The sequence below is a fragment of the Macaca mulatta genome, chromosome 7 (genome assembly GCF_049350105.2).
Source record: "Macaca mulatta isolate MMU2019108-1 chromosome 7, T2T-MMU8v2.0, whole genome shotgun sequence".
Taxonomy (NCBI): domain Eukaryota; kingdom Metazoa; phylum Chordata; class Mammalia; order Primates; family Cercopithecidae; genus Macaca; species Macaca mulatta.
This window is the reverse complement of record NC_133412.1, coordinates 133,793,117-133,808,596: the sequence shown is the minus strand read 5'-3', so window position 1 is coordinate 133,808,596 and position 15,480 is coordinate 133,793,117.

The window sequence follows — 15,480 nt, the reverse complement described above, 5'->3', positions numbered from 1 at the left end:
GGCATGCACCTGTAGGCCCAGGTATTCAGGAGGCTGAGGCAGGAGAATCGCTTGAACCTGGGAGGTGGAGGTTGCAGTGAACCAAGATCATGCCACTGCACTCCAGCCTGATGACAGAGCGAGATTCCGTCTCAAAAAAAAAAATTTATTCATGGTAGCGATAAAAGCTATCTAATAAAATCTCTAGGAATAAATTCAACAAGATTTTTACAAGGTTTATATTAATAAACCCTAAAACTTTCCTGAAGGGTTTGGATTGGTTTCCTAGGGCTGCCATAACAAATCACCATAAATTGGATGGCTTAAACCAATAGAAATTTATTCTCTCATAGTTCAGGAGGCTAGAAGTCTTAAATGAAGGTGTCAGCAAAGTTGGTTTTGGAGGCCGTGAGGGAGGTACTGCTTATGCTGCTATTCTAGCTTCTAGTGGTTTTGGCAATTCTTGGTGTCTCTTGGCTTAAAGACACATTACTCCAATCTCTACCTCTATTTTCACATTGCCTTCTCTGCACCTCTGGATGTCCTTTTCTGTCTCTTATAAGGATACTCTCAATGAATTTAGGGACCACAATAGTCCTGTACAATATCATCTCAATCCTTACCATATATATATGTGTGTGTGTATATATATATACTTAAAATTTTTTGAGAAAGGGTCTTGCTCTGTCACCCAGGCTGGAGTACAGTGGCACAATCATAGCTCACTGCAGGGTCAACCTCCCAGGCTGAAGTGATCTTCCTATCTCAGAGTATCTGGGACTATAGGTGTGTGCCACCACACCCAGTTAGGTTTAAAATTTTTTTTTAGAGATGGCCTCTTACAATGTTGCTCAAGCTGGCCTCCACCTCATGGACTCAAGCAATCCTCCCATCTCAGCCTCCCAAAGTATATATACACTTATATGTGTGTAAATATATACATACTTATGTGTGTGTAAATATATACATATATGTATATATACACATATAAGTATATATGTGTGTATATATGTATATATGTGTGCATATATACATATATGTATATGTGTGTATATACATATGTGTGTGTGTGTATATATATATATTTTAGAGATGGGGTCCCATTCTGTCACCCAGGCTGGAATATCATGGCATGATCCTAGCTCACTACAGCCTCAAACTCTTGGGCTCAAGCAATTCTCTTGCCTCAGCCTCCCAAGTAACTGGGACAACAGGCACCACCACACCAGGTTCTTTCCTTAGTTATATATGCAGGGACCTTATTTTCAAATAAGATTGTATCCTGAGATTCCATGTAGACAGGAATGTCAAGGGGACACCACTTAACTCACTGCAGGCTTAACATGACCTGAATAAAGAATGAAATATACCATATTCCTGCGTAGGAGGACTTAATATTTCAAATATATCATTTTGTAGTCACTAAAAAAAATAAAAATTAAGTGGAGACAAAATAAAATGAAATAAAAAGTTAATGGGTTGTGCAGGGTGGCTCTTGCCTGTAAGTCCAATGCTTTGGCAGGCTGAGGTGGGAGGATTGTTTGAGGCCAGGAGTTTGAGACTATCCTGGACAACACAGAGAGATTCTGTCTCTACAAAAAAGTTAAAAAATTAACTAGGTATGGTGGTCCATGCCTATAGTCCTAGCTGCTTGGGAGGCTGAAGTGGGAGGACTGTTGGAGCCCAGGAGTTCGCGGTTACAGTGAGCTATGATAACACCATTATACTCCAACCTGGGCAACAGAGTGAGACCCTGTCTCTTAAAAAAAACCAAGCCACTAAATTACTAGAAAACAAGTTAGAAAGGAGGAATATAGACAAGATGAAGCCAACAGAAAACAAATAGATGGTAGAGTTACATCAGATCATATCAGTAAGTTTGTCAAGTGTAATTGGATGTCAGTTTTCTTTATAAAACACTAAATGATATGTAGTTCATTAGAAACACACTTTAAACATAAGGACACAGATGACAGCAAAAGGATGGGAAAAGGACAGCATGAAAATATTAATAAAAAGAAAGCTGGAGGCCGGATGCAGTGGCGCACACCTGTAATCCCAGCACTGAGAGGCCCAGGTGGGTGGATCACTTGAGGTAAGGAGTTCAAGACCAGCCTGGCCAAGATGGTGAAACCCCTTCTCTACTAAAAATACAGAAATTAGCTAGGTGCGGTGGCATGTGCCTGTAATTCCAGCTACTCAGGAGGCTGAGGCGGGAGAATTGCTCAAACCCAGGAGGCGGAGGTTGCATTGAATTGAGATTGTGCACTGCAGCCTAGGTGACAGAGTGAGACCCTGTCTAAAAAAAAAAAAAGAAGAAAGAAAGAAAAGAAAACTGGTATGACCATATTTATGAGACAAAGTATACTTTCAGGCAGGAAGTATTACTAGAGATAAGGAAGTACATTTCATAATACTAAAAAGGTTTGCTTCAATAGGAAGACCCAACAATTCTAAATTTATCTAGACATAGTAACATAACTTTAAAATATATGAGCTGAACTAAAAGGAGAAATAGACAAATTCACAATCATGATTGGAGGTTTTTTGTTTGTTTGTTTTGTTTCTTAGGCAGAGTCTCACTTTGTCACCCAGGCTGGAGTGCAGTGGTGTGATCTCGGCTCACTGCAACCTTCGCCTCCCCAGTTCAAGTGATTCTTCTCCCTCAGCCTCCTGAGTAGCTGAGATTACAGGTGCCCACCACCACGCCTGGATAATTTTTGTTTTTGTTTTTGTTTTTTTGAGACAGAGTCTCACTCTATTGTACAGGCTGGAGTGCAATGGCGAGATCTTGGCTCATTGCAACCTCCACCTCCCAGGTTCAAGTGATTCTCCTTCCTCAGCCTCCCAAGTAGCTGGGATTACAGGTGTGCACCACCACACCCTGCTAATTTTTGTATTTTTAGTAGAGATGGGATTTTACCATGTTGGCCAGGCTGGTCTCGAACTCTTGAACTCATGATCTGCTCGCCTCAGCCTCCCAAAGTGCTGGGATTACAGGCATGAGCCACTGCTCCCGGTCTTTATTTATTTATTTATTTTTAGTAGAGATAGGGTTTCTCCGTGTTGGCCAGGCTGGTCTCAAACTCCTGACCTCAAGTGATCCGCCCACCTCGGCCTCCCAAAGTGTTAGGATTACAGGTGTGAACCATCGAGCCTGGCCTTAATTGTTTTTAACAGACATCTCTCAGTAACTATTAAAAACAAGAAGACCAAAAAGTCAATACAGATATATTTAAACAACACTATTAAGCAACTTGACCTAATTGATATTTATAGAACACTATACCCGGCAACTGCAGAATACACATTCTTTTCAAGCGCATACCAAAGATAGACCATATGCTGGGGCATACAGCAAGTCTTAAAGAATTTCAAAGGACTGAAATTATATGCAGTATATTCACCGACCACCAGAAATCAATACACAAAGATAAGTAGAAAATTCCAAAATGTATAAAAATTAAGGAATATACTTCTAAATGACCTGCGGGCCAAAGAATAAATCACAAAGAAAACTAGAAAATACTTTGAATTGAAGAATAATGAAAATAAAACATCAAAATTTGTGGAATACAGCTTAAACAGTGCTTATAAGGAAATTCATTTTTTTTTTTTTAATTTCACAAAGATAATCCAGGCCCAGATGTCTTCAAAGGTGACTTCTTCCAAATATTTAAGGAGGAATACTGACAATCTTTCTCAAACCCTTTCGGAGATTAGAGAAAAAGAGAACACTGTTTTTGTGGCTAACATATTTTATTATGGCTAACATAAATTTGATGCCAAAACAAACATCTTTTCTTCATATGGAAAGGATTATTAATATGTTTTAGAAAAGTATAAATAGTATATTATATATCATAAAATCATAATACGTTTTATTATAAAAAGTATAAATACAACATTAGCAAGTTGAATACAGAGAAATAAAAAAGATAACACATCATTACCAACTGTGGTTTATCAAAGAAAACTATATAATTATCTTAATCAATACAGAAAAAGCATTTGATAAAATATAACACCCACTCAGGAAAAAAAGTGCTCAGCAAATTAATAGAAGGGAATTTTTTAATCTGACAAAAGCTATCTACAGAAAACCCAGAAACTACGGCTGACATATTTAATGGTGAACCACTGAATGATTTTCCTCTGAGGTGCCACTGCAATTCTGTGGTAGAAAGTACAGGTTTTGGCAGGGCAAGGTGGCTCATGTCTGTAATCCCAGCACTTTGGGAGGCTGAGGTGGGTGGATCCAGAGGTCAGGAGATTAAGACCATCCTGGCCAACATGGTGAAACCTTGTCTCTACTAAAATGCAAAAAATTACCCAGGCATGGTGGCGTGCGCCTGTAGTCCCAGCTATTTGGGAGGTTGAGGCAGAGGAATCACTTGAACCCGGGAGGCGGAGGCTGCAGTAAGTTGAAATCACGCCATTGCACTCCAGCTTGGCGACAGAGCAAGACTCCGTCTCAAAAAAAAAAAAAAAAAAAAAAAGAACAAAAAAGAAAAGAAAAACAAAAGTACAGGGGTTTTTTCAACATACAAGGCTAGAACTCTTGGATATCCATATGGAGAAAAACAACACAAAGTTGATGATATGGTTTGGCTGTGTCCCCACCCAAATCTCAACTTGAATTGTATCTCCCAGAATTCCCACATGTTGTGGGAGGGACCCAGGGGGAGGTAATTGAATCATGGGGATTGGTTTCCATACTATTCTTGTGATAGTAAGTCTCAGGAGATCTGATCGGTTTATCAACAGTTTCCACTTTTGCTTCATCCTCATTTTTCTCTTACTGCCACCATTTAAGAAGTGACTTTCACTTCCCACTATGATTCTGAGGCCTCCTCAACCATGTGAAACTGTAAGTCCAAATAAACCTCTTTTGGTTCCTAGTTTCAGGTATGTCTTTATCAGCAGCATTGAAAATGAACTAATACACTTGACCTCTACCTTACACCATATACAAACATTATTCAAGATTGCTCATAAATATAAATATCAAATTAAAAAATCAAACTTCTAGAAGAAAATATAGGAGACAATCTTCATGATTTTAGGGTAGGCAAAGATTTCTTAAACAGAATAAAAAGACAATAACCATACAAGAATAAAAGCATAATTGGACTTCGTGGAAATAAAAAGTTATTTTGTTTACTAAAAAATATCAATAAAAGAGGGAACCGGTAAGTCACAGGCAAGGATAATATTATCATTATCTATCCATCTGTCTGACAAAGGGGTTCTATCCAGAATCTATAAAGAACTTACACAAATCAAATAAGACAAAAATATTTATTTATTTATTTATTTATTTATTTATTTATTTTTTGAGACGGAGTCTCGCTCTGTTGCCCAGGCTGGACTGCAGTGGCACAATCTCGGCTCACTGCAAGCTTTGCCTCCTGGGTTCATGCCATTCTTCTGCCTCAGCCTCCCTAGTAGCTGGGACTACAGGCGCCTGCCACCATGCCTGGCTTATTTTTTGTATTTTTAGTAGAGACAGGGTTTCACAGTGTTAGCCAGGATGGTCTCGATCTCCTGGCCTCGTGATCTACCCACCTTGGCCTCCCAAAGTGCTGGGATTACAGGCGTGAGCCACTGCGCCCGGCCGACAAAAATATTTTTATAAGGAATGGGCAAAAGGCTTGAACAAGCATCACACAAAAGAGAATATCCCAATGGCCATTATGTGTATGAAAAGATAGACAACATCATTATTCTTCAGGCAAGTGCAAATTTAAACTACAAGACACCATTACACATTTATGAGAGTCTAAAAACTTAAAAGACTGAAAATACTGAGTATTGGGAAGAACATAGAGCAACTGGTGCTCTCATACAACTGCTGTTGGGAGTGTAACTTTCGAAAAATCTCTGACAGTGTCTGTTAAAGCTACACACACCTACTCTATGACTTAGCAATATTTTGGCCAGCTTTATTGAGGTACAACTGACAAATAATAATTGTATATATTTACAGTACACAACATGATATTTTAATATATGTATACATTGTGAAATGACTACAATCATTTATACTTTAATCATACTATGATCAAGCTAATTAACATATCCATCACCTCACATAGTTATCTTTTTTGTATGTGGTGAGAACATTTTGAGATCCACTCTCCTAGCGATTTTTGTGTATATATTATTATTAACCATATTCACCATGTCATGCAATAGATCTCCAGAACTTATTCATCCTCTTTAACGGAAACTTTGTACCCTTCAACCAACATCCCCCCTCGCCCTCCCAGCCTCTAGCAACCACCATTCTAGTCTGTTTCTACCAGTTTGACGTTTTTAGATTTCACAGATTTTAGTGAGATTGTGCAGTATTTGTCTTCTGTGCCCGCTTTATTTCACTTCGCACAATGTGCTCCGGGTTCATCCATGTTGTTGCACATGACAAGATTTCCTTCTTTTTTAAGGCTGTATAGTATACACATTTTCTTTATCCATTCATTCATCAATGGACACTTTGGTTGATTACTTATCTTGGCAATTTATTTTATTTTATTTTTTTTATTTTTTTATTTTTTTTAAATTTATTTATTATTATTATACTTTAAGTTGTAGGGTACATGTGCATAACGTGCAGGTTTGTTACATATGTATACTTGTGCCATGTTGGTGTGCTGCACCCATCAACTCGTCATTTACATCAGGTATAACTCCCAATGCAATCCCTCCCCCCTCCCCCCTCCCCATGATAGGCCCCTGTGTGTGATGTTCCCCTTCCTGTGTCCAAGTGATCTCATTGTTCAGTTCCCACCTATGAGTGAGAACATGCGGTGTTTGGTTTTCTGTTCTTGTGATAGTTTGCTAAGAATGATGGTTTCCAGCTGACAATTTATTATTAATGCAGTTAGCATCTTATATATACACGTAAATAGAATGCTGCAAAGAACCTGGGGGTGAAGATATCTCTTTGATATACTAATTTCATTTCCCCTGGCTATATACCCAGAAGTGGGATTGCTATATCATGTGATAGTTATATTTTTAATTTTCTGAGGAGCCTCCATACTGTTTTCCCTAATGTCTGTACTAATTCACATTCCCATCAACAGTGTACAAGCGTTCTCTTTTCTCTGCGTCCTTGCCAAAACTTATCTTTCATCTTTCTGATAACAACCATTCTAACAGATATGAGGCAATATCTCACTGTGGCTTTAATTTGCATTTTCCTGGTGATTAGTGAAGCTGAGCATTTTTTCATACATCTGTTGGTTATTTGTATATCTTCTTTGAGTTAGCAATTCAACTTCAGGTATATAACCAAGAGATATGAGAATTTACGCCCAACAGAAGACATACACAGGTATGCTCACAGCAACTTTATTCATTCCAGTAAAAAACTGGAATCAACTCCAATGCCCATTAGCAGCAGAGTGGATAACCTAATTTGTAGTCATATGATGGAATATAACACATTAATAAAAAAGAATGAATGGCTACTACGCACAACAGCATGAATGAGTCCACAGATATATACAGGTGTGTATATATATATATATATAGTTTTTTTTTTTTGAGACAGTTTCGCTCTTGCTCTTGTCACCTAGACTGTAGTGCAGTGGTGCAATCTCGGCTCACTGCAACCTCTGCCTCCTGGTTCAAGTGATTCTCTTGCCTCAGACTCCTGAGTAGCTGGGATTACAGGCACGCGCCACCACGCCTGGCTAATTTTTGCATTTTCAGTTGAGATGGGGTTTGCCATGTTGGCCAGGCTGGTCTCGAACTCCTGACCTCAGGCAATTTGCCCACCGTGGCCTCCCAAAATGCTGGAATTATAGGTGTGAGCTATCACGCCCAGCCTTCACAGATATTATGTTGAGCATAGACATCATAAAACTGTTTGCTTTCATTGATATTAAATTCAAGAACAGGCAAAATGAATTACTATTACAAGTCAGCATCTAATATTAGAAGTCTTCTGACTTCTAATAATAGTTCATTTTGCCTGATTATCTCTGAGTAGGTGGGTAAAGTGGCAAGAGAGAACTTTCTGAGGTATTAATAGTAGAAATAGTATAAATGTGTTATATATCTGGATGATGGTTACTCAGATGATATATATGTTAAAAAGCCATTGACCTGTATACTTTAGATTTGTATGCTTTATCTCATTTATTTACTTAGACATAATTTTGAAAGATGCTAACTGCATTAGTAATAAAAATGAAAAATTTTAAATTTGCCACATTTTTCCAACTAGATGGGCAAAGATTAAACAGGCATTTAGCGAAAGATAGTTTTTTATATGTTGTCAAGGGTAGTACAAAATGGTACACATTTTTGAAGGCCAATCTAATAATATACATGAAAATTTTAATACATCTACCCCAGTTGGGCATGGTGGCTCACACCTATAGTCCCAGCACTTTGGGAGGCTGAGGTGGGAGGACTGCTTGAGTCCAGGAGTTCAGGACCAGCCTGGGAAACGTAGTGAGACCCCGTCTCTACAAAAATAAAAAAATTGGTGGGGCATGGTGGTGTGTAACTCCAGTCCCAGTTACTTGACAGGTTGAGGAGGGAAGATTGCTTGAGCCCAGGAGGTGGAAGCTGCAGTGAGCTGTGATTGTGCTACTGCACTCTAGTCTGGGCAACAGAGTGAGACGCTGTCTGAAAAAATATATATGTGTGTGTGTGGGGGCGGTGTGGGTGGGTGTATGTATATATGTGTGGGTATATATATATACACACACATATGTACACACTTATATATGTAAATATATATATATATACCCTTTGACTCAGAAATTTAACTTTTAGCAATTTACCCTAACAAAATATTCATACAAGTACTCAAAGATATGTGTGAAAAGATAGTAATAAAACATTAGTCATACAAGAAAAAGCTTGGGGAAAAAAGACTCATTCATCAACATGTCTTTGATGACTATCTAAATTATCTAAAACAGTTAGATAATTAAAATAATATTCATGAAATATGTTATAGCCATTAAAGAGCTTGAGGTTTATCTATATATTTTGATCTACTAAAAATGAGACTGAATTGTGTAAACAAAGATGGGAAAGCTCAGGTTTCTACCCCCCATATCCAGTCACTTAGCTACTCTGTCTCAGTTTCTTTATTTGTAAAATAAAGTTAATAATATTGTCCTTCCTAATCCATCTCACAAGTGAGAATCAAGTGTAAGAAGTCCTTTGAAAGACAGAAAGTGTTATGGAAGTGCAAAGTGTTATTCCTGAAATAACATTCTCTTTTTAACTAAAACTTTGTTTCTTTTAAATCACCACTCAGGCCAGATGTATTTTCCCTATCACTGATTTAGACTGGTGTTTCTCAAAATGTAGGTAGCAAAGTATGGGCACCAGATCAAAATGGATGTGGAAACATTATTAAAACATTATTAAAAGTACTGAGCCCAATCTCAACCTACCAAAGTTTTGGAAACCCTGTTTTAGATGGAAATGGGCATTAAGGCCATCTTTTCTCTTTCATTTAGAAGAATCTGAGCTGACTCTCATTCATGGAAGCCTTCAAGTTTGACTGTCTTGGCTTATCATTTGTCCTCAATGCAGGAGTCACATGGGCTGGTAAAGTAGTACAAATGGTACCCCCATTTATGAAATCCCCATAGCAGCCAAACACATTTGATGAAAAGAACAATGTGATGCCACTTTATAGACAAACATGAATCCCAGTTTAGCTTTAAGAACCGTAGCTGTTGGAAAACACCATCTCCTGGGCAGCTGCTTTGGCTACTGTCCGCAATTAATTTAGCAGAGTCTCAAAAATAGAAAGCAGCCTCTGTTCTGTTATATAATAAACAGTGCTTTATTTGAAATGACAATATTTACTTTTCCTATAGTGAACTCCAGAAGCCTACTAGGCAGTGGGCAAACAGTAGAAATACCTAAAATGGAAACTTGAGAAAGCAGTTTAGCTAGTACAGTTTACTTTCTACTTGACCAACAAGTAATTAGAAGAGCCCCTCCATGTTACTCACATTTTATCTAGTTTGTACAGGATCATGGATTCCATGTGACTTTACAATCACCATGTACATCTTTCTTGTTTTGATGTGTCTTGAAACATGCAAGACAGATGTGAAATAATGAGTTCTCCAATATTCAAGTGTTTAAGCAGAGCTGAGGGTTGTCCCACCAAGAATGTTTTCTAAAGGATTCTACTAAGATTGGCAGGTTCAACTGCCAGTTGACTTCTCAGCCTCTTCCAACAGCAAAGAGTCTGGTGTCTATGTTTCCATTATCTCATTTTCAAGTTATCTTCAAAGGGAAAATATTATAAATTATGATTATTAATTTTTTCAGTATTTAATATCTTTTATGAATGAGAAGCTGTGATTTATGTGTTCTTTGTTATAAAAACCCTTTATAAACCTTTATAAGCAACAGATGACCTCTATTTGCAATGTAGACAACTTTTTTTTTTTTTTGAGCTGGAGTCTACCTCTGTTGCCCAGGCTGGAGTGCAGTGGTGCGATCTCTGCTCACAGCAACCTCCGCCTCCCGGGTTCATGTGATTTTCCTGCCTCAGTCTCCCAAGTAGCTGTGACTGCAGGCATGCACCACCACGCCTGGCTAATTTTTGTATTTTTAGTAGAGACGGGATTTCGCCATTTTGGCCAGGTTGGTCTTGAACTCCAGACCTCAGGTGATCTGCCTGCCTCAGCCTCCCAAAGTGCTGGGATTACAGGCATGAGCCACTGTGCCCAGCCTGGACAACCACTTTTAACTTCTTCATAGAGCCTATTTTCTACTCCTTTTATCATATTGTGACAACTCTCCAGAGCATCTCCATTTCTTGCAAATCTTGAGGGAGAGCAGGTCTAATTGAGTCACACTATTCCACAGGGGTTATGTACAATGAAGAGATGTTTAAAAGCTTTTGGCCTTTTAAGCTGGCATTTAGCTAGCAATACTGGCTACTCTGCACTGTTCATTGGACAATGAGATTTGCTTAATTTTTGCAATGGTGCTTGCATTTTCTTCACAGGTTTTTCTTTCTTGTCACTCCTGATCTGGTGTCACTTCCTACTGTCTCATTTAGCAAGATCAATCACCTAAAAAGGACAAATGATTTCATATCTCATTACTAGCTAGAGACATTTTAATTCCTACAAAATTCTTCAGAAACCCAAAGATTCTCCTCCCATCCTGCCAAAAATCTAATCTGCAAGTCCTCTTCAAAATGGTACAAAGAAAAATAAATTTTGATTAGGTAAAAATTTGAAGTTTAGACTTACTCCTGCTGATTTGTTATGCTCCGCTCTTAGGCAGAGTGAATGTTTATTCTCAAAGCCCACCGACCAGCTGCTTCAAAATTATCTGGGGTGCGTCCGGCGCAGTGACTCAAGCCTGTAATCCCAGCACTTCCGGAGGCTGAGGTGGGTGGATCAACTGAGGTCATAAGTTTGAGACCAGCCTGGCCGACATGGCAAAACTCCATCTCTACTAAAAATACAAAATTTAGCTGGGCATGGTGGCGAGCGCCTGTAATCCCAGCTACTCTGGAGGCTGAGGCTGGCGAATCGTTTGAACCTGGGAGGCGGAGGTGGCAGTGAGCCAAGATCATGCCGTTGCACTCCAGCCTGGGTGACAGAGCCAAACTCTGTCTCAAAAATAAATGATCTGGGTGCTTGTTAAGATGCAGAATTCATGGTCCCACTTTAAAATGAGGGAATCAGAAACTCCTGGGGCAGGGTCCAGTAAACTGTATTTTATAAATGTCTCAGGTCATTTGCACGTACACTACAGTTTGTGAAACATTGCCCTAAAGATCAACCAAATTCTTAATTTCTGGTATATCTTATATTTCTTCTCCTCAATAAGCCAAAGAAAGAATTGTAAGCAGTGAAAATACAGGCCAAATCCTGTCATAGGATGTGTATTCTATTGTAACACTGTTTATGATCACTTAATAGCTTCTGTGTGGGACAGTTAAGCTGTAATAATTACCTCATGGTTCTGTAATCTGTGTGTCTCCTCCCACATGACATTTGTACCAACTAAGACTATGGCTTATTTCCAGACAGAATGGAAGAACTACCAGATCTAGGTGGGCTGATGCCACTTCATGTTACATTATTTTTCTTGGTAATTTAAAGACATTTATAAAATTTCTCACAAATCTTGACCCTGAATTATAGAGAAAAAAATATTTTCCAAAATATTTTAAGGGAAAAAATATTTTACAAAAACTCACTAAATCCAGGTCACTTTAGTCACTGACCTCTTTGTGAAAAATTGCCTGTTAAATAAATAGGGAAGAATCTGGGATTTATAGCTCTTGCCCCCAAACTGCCTCTGAATTATATTACCTTAAGCAAATTACGCAAACTCTCTGCCACTGTGTTTTGGATTTTTTTTTTTTTTTTGAAGCAGGGTCTTGCTCTGTTGCCCAGGCTAGTGTGCAATGGTACAATCATAGCTCACTACAGCCTCAAACTCCTGGGCTCAAGTAATACTCTGGCTACAGCCTCCCCAGTAACTGGGACCAGAGGCGCATACCACCATGCCTGGCTTTTAAATTTTTTTGTAGAGACAGGGTCTCACTATATTTCCCAGGCTGGTCTTGAACTCCTGGGCTCAAGTGATCCTCCCATCTCAGCCTCCTAAAGTGTGATTACAGGCTTGAGCCACTGTGCCCAGCTTTTGCTATGTTTTTGTAATAGAGATAATCACTGTTTGTAATAAGGATGATACTTCCCAAAATTTTAAGATGGATGAGATCAGGCATGTAAAATATTACATGTTCTTGAATGAGGTATGCTAAAAGAAATGAAAATTGGGTTCGGCGTGGTGGCTCACGCCTGTAATCCCAGAACTTCGAGAGGCTGAGGCAGGCGGATCACCTGAGGTCGGGAGTTCCAGACCAGCCTGGCCAATATGGTGAAACCCCCGTCTCTACTAAAAATACAAAAATTATCTGGGCATGGTGGCAGGCACCTGTAATCCCAGCTACTCGGGAGACTGAGGCAGGAGAATTGCTTGAACCTGGGAGGTGGAGGTTGCTGTGAGGCCGAGATCGTGTCATTGCACTCCAGCCTGGGTGACAGAGTGTGACTCTGTCTCAAAAAAAAAAAAAAAAAAAAAGAAAGAAAAGAAAATTATTACGATTCCCTTTATAGGCCTTTAATGAGTTATTAACCTATCATTGATGAATCTGCCTCTTGAAATATTTCACTTCTTGTTTTTTCAGGCTTACTGGAGTGATGTAATCTGCTCATAAATTTTCCAGGAGTATTTGGTGAACTTTAAAATTGAAAAAGCAACATAATCTCCCTCCCAAACACACATGCACACACACATTTGCATGTACTTGCACTCCCTAAGACCACAGCGTGCATCTTTATCTTCACTTTCTATTGACTAGATTGATTGAACTTACTAAACCATTTGGGTCATCAAAGCCTCAAGTGCCTTGGGTTAGCTAAAGTATCACAAAGTCCACTAGCTCATTAGCAGTAAACCCTAATGTAGCAAAGTGATTAGAAATAAATTATTTACTTAATGTCATTTGCTTGTAAAAATCATCCTTCCCATTTATAGTTTCAGTTGCTATTATGCAAAACTGTTCTTTTAAAATTTTGCTCATTCAAAATTAAGGATTTTTGAGAATCCGATTAGACACAAAGAAAACCAACACCTATCTGCATATTGCCATCATTAAATTCTTTAGTAATAAGGAACCCCTAGTTGGCTCAAGAGAATGTTTAAAGATTTTTCCAATATTTTCGATTTGCAGAGTGGGAAAAAGGATTTTAAAATATCATTGAATCTACTTGTTTGAAGCTAATTAGCATACATTGTTGTGTTATTTTTAAAGTTAATTTTATAAGCCCAAGATATGTAACTTTTATGAAAAAAGAAGAAAAAACTGGAAAAAGAATCAGAATCTGGTATACATAAACAGATAAAATGGGTTGACAAGGGCTGGGCGCAGTGGCTCACGCCTGTAATCGCAGCCCTTTGGGAGGCCGAGATGGGTGGATCACCTGAGGTCAGGAGTTTGAGACCAGCCTGGCTAACATGGTGAAACCTCATCTCTACTAAAAATACAAAAATTAGCCAGGCATGGTGGCGGGCGTCTGTAATCACAGCTACTCGGGAGGCTGAGGCAGGAGAATTGCTTGAATCCCAGAGGCAGAGGTTGCGGTGAGCAGAGATCGCACCACTGCACTCCAGCCTGGGCGACGGAGACTCCGTCTCAAAAAAAAAAAAAAGAAAAAGGTTGACAAGTAGCCAGGCATGTTGGCACATGCCTATAGTCCCAGCTACTCAGGAGGCTATGGTGGGAGGATTGCTTGAGCCCAGGAGTTTGAGTGCAGCCTGGGAAATGTAGCAAGATCCCATCTCTAAAAAAGGTTAAAAAAAAAAAAAATGGGTTGACAGATACAAAGAAAAATAAGTGAGAAATGCATGTAATGGTGTGCTGAGGCTGCTCCTCTTGGACTGTGGGTCCATATGAAAAAAAAAATGTTCTGGAACTGAGTAACAAATCACTGTTGAGAAGTGCCTTACAGGGTTACATAAAAGTATTGTTATTATTTTTGTTGAGACATAGTCTCGCTCTGTCTCCCAGGCTGAAGTGCAGTGGTGCATCTGGTCTCACTGCAACCTCTGCCTCCTGGCTTCAAGCAATTCTCCTGCCTCAGCCTCTTGAGTAGCTGGGATTACGGGCGAGTGCCACGAGGCCCGGCCAATTTTTGTATTTTTAGTAGAGACGGTGTTTCACCATGTTGGCCAGGCTGGTCTTGAACGCCTGACCTTGTGATGCGCCCACCTCGGCCTCCCAAAGTGCTGGGATTACAGGCTTGAGCCACCGCGCCCGGCCTACATAAAAGTATTTTTATTCATCTTTACGGTGTCTGTGAGGAGATCTGGGGATAATTCAGTTGCTTTGGTTTTTTGGTTTTGTTTTGTTTTGAGATGGAGTCTTATCTGTCACCCAGGGTGGAGTGCAGTGGTGCGATCTCAGCTCACTGCAACCTCTGCTGCCCAGGTTCAAGTGATTCTCCTGCCTCAGCCTCCTAAGTATCTGGGATTACAAGCATGCGCCACCATGCCCGGCTAATTTCTGTATTTTTGGTAGAAATGGGATTTCACTATATTGACCAGGCTGGTCTTGAACTCCTGACCTCAGGTGATCCGCCCACCTTGGCCTCCCAAAGTGTGTGATTACAGGCGTGAGCTACCATGTGTGGCCAGTTGCTTTGGTTTGGTTGACTTCACTTCTTAAACAAATATGAGGATGAAACAATCACAAATGTTTCTAATATTTTCTGAACAAGGAAGTGAGATGTTAGCACCTTTTTTTCAGTACTGTATCTACCATTATAGGATCTGTTGGGTAGTCTTAATTTCAAGCCTTCTAGAAAAAGCAGTATATTCTGATTTGGGAGTTTCTCCCATACGGTAAAAATAAAATGTGAAATTTCAGTAACTGGCATGAAAAATTTTAGTAGTACCCAGGAAGTTTTCATAAACTAG